The sequence below is a fragment of the Lampris incognitus genome, unplaced genomic scaffold (genome assembly GCF_029633865.1).
Source record: "Lampris incognitus isolate fLamInc1 unplaced genomic scaffold, fLamInc1.hap2 scaffold_54, whole genome shotgun sequence".
NCBI lineage: Eukaryota > Metazoa > Chordata > Actinopteri > Lampriformes > Lampridae > Lampris > Lampris incognitus.
The window spans coordinates 703,309-709,308 of NW_026611504.1; positions in this window are offsets into that span (position 1 = coordinate 703,309).

Genomic DNA, 6,000 nt, shown 5'->3' on the forward strand with positions numbered 1-6,000 from the left:
TGAAAACGCACAGAACCTTGAAATAGAAGGTTTCTCACCAAAAAACACATTGGTGAAACCCCTATCTTAAGGCTCTGAGGTGTTTGCACACATGTACAACAGGCATGTTTAAACTATAACGTTTTTAGTGAAATCATGTTTCTCTCGAGGAGAAAACGCGTTTAAAGCCATAAAAAGATCTCACTGTGTTTTGGCATTGACCAAGCTACCAACAACCTAAAAAATGATCAGAACTGGAGAAATTACACATTGACATGGGGTGAAATCATGTAACTCTTAAGGACGTGTTGCAGACTTGTTGAATAGATTCATTTTTCTTGTTTTGTTTGTTTTTGATGAAATTGTGCTTTTCTCGTCGAGAAAACGCGTTTAAAGCCATAAAAAGATTTCACTCTGTTTTGGCATTGACCAAGCTACCAACAACCTAAAAAATGATCAGAACTGGAGAAATTACACATTGACATTGGGTGAAATCATGTAACTCTTAAGGACGTGTTGCAGACTTGTTGAATAGATTCATTTTTCTTGTTTTGTTTGTTTTTGATGAAATTGTGCTTTTCTCGTCGAGAAAAGGCGTTTAACGCGATAAAAAGGTTTAGTGCGTTATGAATACGGGCTAGCTTACCAAAAGTAAAAATGTGAACTAAATAAGGCCGGGAGTCGTTTTTATTGTTTAAAACACGATTTCTCGACCAGAATATGCTTTTTCAAAAAAGCCATGTTCCCATGGCGAGAGACTCGTTTTCTGTGAGAAAATGCATTAAAAGGAGGGATTTCATCAGAAACACTATAAATACATATTGTACTTGTCTGAAAACGCACAGAACCTTGAAATAGAAGGTTTCTCACCAAAAAACACATTGGTGAAACCCCTATCTTAAGGCTCTGAGGTGTTTGCACACATGTACAACAGGCATGTTTAAACTATAACGTTTTTAGTGAAATCATGTTTCTCTCGAGGAGAAAACGCGTTTAAAGCCATAAAAAGATCTCACTGTGTTTTGGCATTGACCAAGCTACCAACAACCTAAAAAATGATCAGAACTGGAGAAATTACATATTGACATTGGGTGAAATCATGTAACTCTTAAGGACGTGTTGCAGACTTGTTGAATAGATTCATTTTTCTTGTTTTGTTTGTTTTTGATGAAATTGTGCTTTTCTCGTCGAGAAAAGGCGTTTAACGCGATAAAAAGGTTTAGTGCGTTATGAATACGGGCTAGCTTACCAAAAGTACAAATGTGAACTAAATAAGGCCGGGAGTCGTTTTTATTGCTTAAAACACGATTTCTCGACCAGAATATGCTTTTTCAAAAAAGCCATGTTCCCATGGCGAGAGACTCGTTTTCTGTGAGAAAATGCATTAAAAGGAGGGATTTCATTAGAAACACTGTAAATACATATTGTACTTGTCTGAAAACGCACAGAACCTTGAAATAGAAGGTTTCTCACCAAAAAACACATTGGTGAAACCCCTATCTTTAGGCTCTGAGGTGTTTGCACACATGTACAACAGGCATGTTTAAACTATAACGTTTTTAGTGAAATCATGTTTCTCTCGAGGAGAAAACGCGTTTAAAGCCATAAAAAGATCTCACTGTGTTTTGGCATTGACCAAGCTACCAACAACCTAAAAAATGATCAGAACTGGAGAAATTACACATTGACATTGGGTGAAATCAAGTAACTCTTAAGGACGTGTTGCAGACTTGTTGAATAGATTCATTTTTCTTGTTTTGTTTGTTTTTGATGAAATTGTGCTTTTCTCGTCGAGAAAACGCGTTTAAAGCCATAAAAAGATCTCACTGTGTTTTGGCATTGACCAAGCTACCAACAACCTAAAAAATGATCAGAACTGGAGAAATTACACATTGACATTGGGTGAAATCATGTAACTCTTAAGGACGTGTTGCAGACTTGTTGAATAGATTCATTTTTCTTGTTTTGTTTGTTTTTGATGAAATTGTGCTTTTCTCGTCGAGAAAAGGCGTTTAACGCGATAAAAAGGTTTAGTGCGTTATGAATACGGGCTAGCTTACCAAAAGTACAAATGTGAACTAAATAAGGCCGGAAGTCGTTTTTATTGTTTAAAACACGATTTCTCGACCAGAATATGCTTTTTCAAAAAAGCCATGTTCCCATGGCGAGAGACTCGTTTTCTGTGAGAAAATGCATTAAAAGGAGGGATTTCATTAGAAACACTATAAATACATATTGTACTTGTCTGAAAACGCACAGAACCTTGAAATAGAAGGTTTCTCACCAAAAAACACATTGGTGAAACCCCTATCTTAAGGCTCTGAGGTGTTTGCACACATGTACAACAGGCATGTTTAAACTATAACGTTTTTAGTGAAATCATGTTTCTCTCGAGGAGAAAACGCGTTTAAAGCCATAAAAAGATCTCACTGTGTTTTGGCATTGACCAAGCTACCAACAACCTAAAAAATGATCAGAACTGGAGAAATTACACATTGACATTGGGTGAAATCATGTAACTCTTAAGGACGTGTTGCAGACTTGTTGAATAGATTCATTTTTCTTGTTTTGTTTGTTTTTGATGAAATTGTGCTTTTCTCGTCAAGAAAACGCGTTTAAAGCCATAAAAAGATCTCACTGTGTTTTGGCATTGACCAAGCTACCAACAACCTAAAAAATGATCAGAACTGGAGAAATTACACATTGACATTGGGTGAAATCATGTAACTCTTAAGGACGTGTTGCAGACTTGTTGAATACATTCATTTTTCTTGTTTTGTTTGTTTTTGATGAAATTGTGCTTTTCTCGTCGAGAAAAGGCGTTTAACGCGATAAAAAGGTTTAGTGCGTTATGAATACGGGCTAGCTTACCAAAAGTACAAATGTGAACTAAATAAGGCCGGGAGTCGTTTTTATTGTTTAAAACACGATTTCTCGACCAGAATATGCTTTTTCAAAAAAGCCATGTTCCCATGGCGAGAGACTCGTTTTCTGTGAGAAAATGCATTAAAAGGAGGGATTTCATTAGAAACACTATAAATACATATTGTACTTGTCTGAAAACGCACAGAACCTTGAAATAGAAGGTTTCTCACCAAAAAACACATTGGTGAAACCCCTATCTTAAGGCTCTGAGGTGTTTGCACACATGTACAACAGGCATGTTTAAACTATAACGTTTTTAGTGAAATCATGTTTCTCTCGAGGAGAAAACGCGTTTAAAGCCATAAAAAGATCTCACTGTGTTTTGGCATTGACCAAGCTACCAACAACCTAAAAAATGATCAGAACTGGAGAAATTACACATTGACATTGGGTGAAATCATGTAACTCTTAAGGACGTGTTGCAGACTTGTTGAATAGATTCATTTTTCTTGTTTTGTTTGTTTTTGATGAAATTGTGCTTTTCTCGTCGAGAAAATGCGTTTAACGCGATAAAAAGGTTTAGTGCGTTATGAATACGGGCTAGCTTACCAAAAGTGCAAATGTGAACTAAATAAGGCCGGGAGTCGTTTTTATTGCTTAAAACACGATTTCTCGACCAGAATATGCTTTTTCAAAAAAGCCATGTTCCCATGGCGAGAGACTCGTTTTCTGTGAGAAAATGCATTAAAAGGAGGGATTTCATTAGAAACACTGTAAATACATATTGTACTTGTCTGAAAACGCACAGAACCTTGAAATAGAAGGTTTCTCACCAAAAAACACATTGGTGAAACCCCTATCTTTAGGCTCTGAGGTGTTTGCACACATGTACAACAGGCATGTTTAAACTATAACGTTTTTAGTGAAATCATGTTTCTCTCGAGGAGAAAACGCGTTTAAAGCCATAAAAAGATCTCACTGTGTTTTGGCATTGACCAAGCTACCAACAACCTAAAAAATGATCAGAACTGGAGAAATTACACATTGATATTGGGTGAAATCATGTAACTCTTAAGGACGTGTTGCAGACTTGTTGAATAGATTCATTTTTCTTGTTTTGTTTGTTTTTGATGAAATTGTGCTTTTCTCGTCGAGAAAAGGCGTTTAACGCGATAAAAAGGTGTAGTGCGTTATGAATACGGGCTAGCTTACCAAAAATACAAATGTGAACTAAATAAGACCGGGAGTCGTTTTTATTGCTTAAAACACGATTTCTCGACCAGAATATGCTTTTTCAAAAAAGCCATGTTCCCATGGCGAGAGACTCGTTTTCTGTGGGAAAATGCATTAAAAGGAGGGATTTCATTAGAAACACTGTAAATACATATTGTACTTGTCTGAAAACGCACAGAACCTTGAAATAGAAGGTTTCTCACCAAAAAACACATTGGTGAAACCCCTATCTTAAGGCTCTGAGGTGTTTGCACACATGTACAACAGGCATGTTTAAACTATAACGTTTTTAGTGAAATCATGTTTCTCTCGAGGAGAAAACGCGTTTAAAGCCATAAAAAGATTTCACTCTGTTTTGGCATTGACCAAGCTACCAACAACCTAAAAAATGATCAGAACTGGAGAAATGACACATTGATATTGGGTGAAATCATGTAACTCTTAAGGACGTGTTGTAGACTTGTTGAATAGATTCATTTTTCTTGTTTTGTTTGTTTTTGATGAAATTGTGCTTTTCTCGTCGAGAAAAGGCGTTTAACGCGATAAAAAGGTTTAGTGCGTTATGAATACGGGCTAGCTTACCAAAAGTACAAATGTGAACTAAATAAGGCCGGGAATCGTTTTTATTGTTTAAAACATGATTTCTCGACCAGAATATGCTTTTTCAAAAAAGCCATGTTCCCATGGCGAGAGACTCGTTTTCTGTGAGAAAATGCATTAAAAGGAGGGATTTCATCAGAAACACTATAAATACATATTGTACTTGTCTGAAAACGCACAGAACCTTGAAATAGAAGGTTTCTCACCAAAAAACACATTGGTGAAACCCCTATCTTAAGGCTCTGTGGTGTTTGCACACATGTACAACAGGCATGTTTAAACTATAACGTTTTTAGTGAAATCATGTTTCTCTCGAGGAGAAAACGCGTTTAAAGCCATAAAAAGATCTCACTGTGTTTTGGCATTGACCAAGCTACCAACAACCTAAACAATGATCAGAACTGGAGAAATTACACTTTGACATTTTGTGATATCATGCAACTCTTAAGGACGTGTTGTAGACTTGTTGAATAGATTCATTTTTCTTGTTTTGTTTGTTTTTGATGAAATTGTGCTTTTCTCGTCGAGAAAAGGCGTTTAACGCGATAAAAAGGTTTAGTGCGTTATGAATACGGGCTAGCTTACCAAAAGTAAAAATGTGAACTAAATAAGGCCGGGAGTCGTTTTTATTGTTTAAAACACGATTTCTCGACCAGAATATGCTTTTTCAAAAAAGCCATGTTCCCATGGCGAGAGACTCGTTTTCTGTGAGAAAATGCATTAAAAGGAGGGATTTCATCAGAAACACTATAAATACATATTGTACTTGTCTGAAAACGCACAGAACCTTGAAATAGAAGGTTTCTCACCAAAAAACACATTGGTGAAACCCCTATCTTAAGGCTCTGAGGTGTTTGCACACATGTACAACAGGCATGTTTAAACTATAACGTTTTTAGTGAAATCATGTTTCTCTCGAGGAGAAAACGCGTTTAAAGCCATAAAAAGATCTCACTGTGTTTTGGCATTGACCAAGCTACCAACAACCTAAAAAATGATCAGAACTGGAGAAATTACACATTGACATTGTGTGAAATCATGTAACTCTTAAGGACGTGTTGCAGACTTGTTGAATAGATTCATTTTTCTTGTTTTGTTTGTTTTTGATGAAATTGTGCTTTTCTCGTCGAGAAAACGCGTTTAACGCGATAAAAAGGTTTAGTGCGTTATGAATACGGGCTAGCTTACCAAAAGTACAAATGTGAACTAAATAAGACCGGGAGTCGTTTTTATTGCTTGATACACGATTTCTCGACCAGAATATGCTTTTTCAAAAAAGCCATGTTCCCATGGCGAGAGACTCGTTTTCTGTGAGAAAATGCA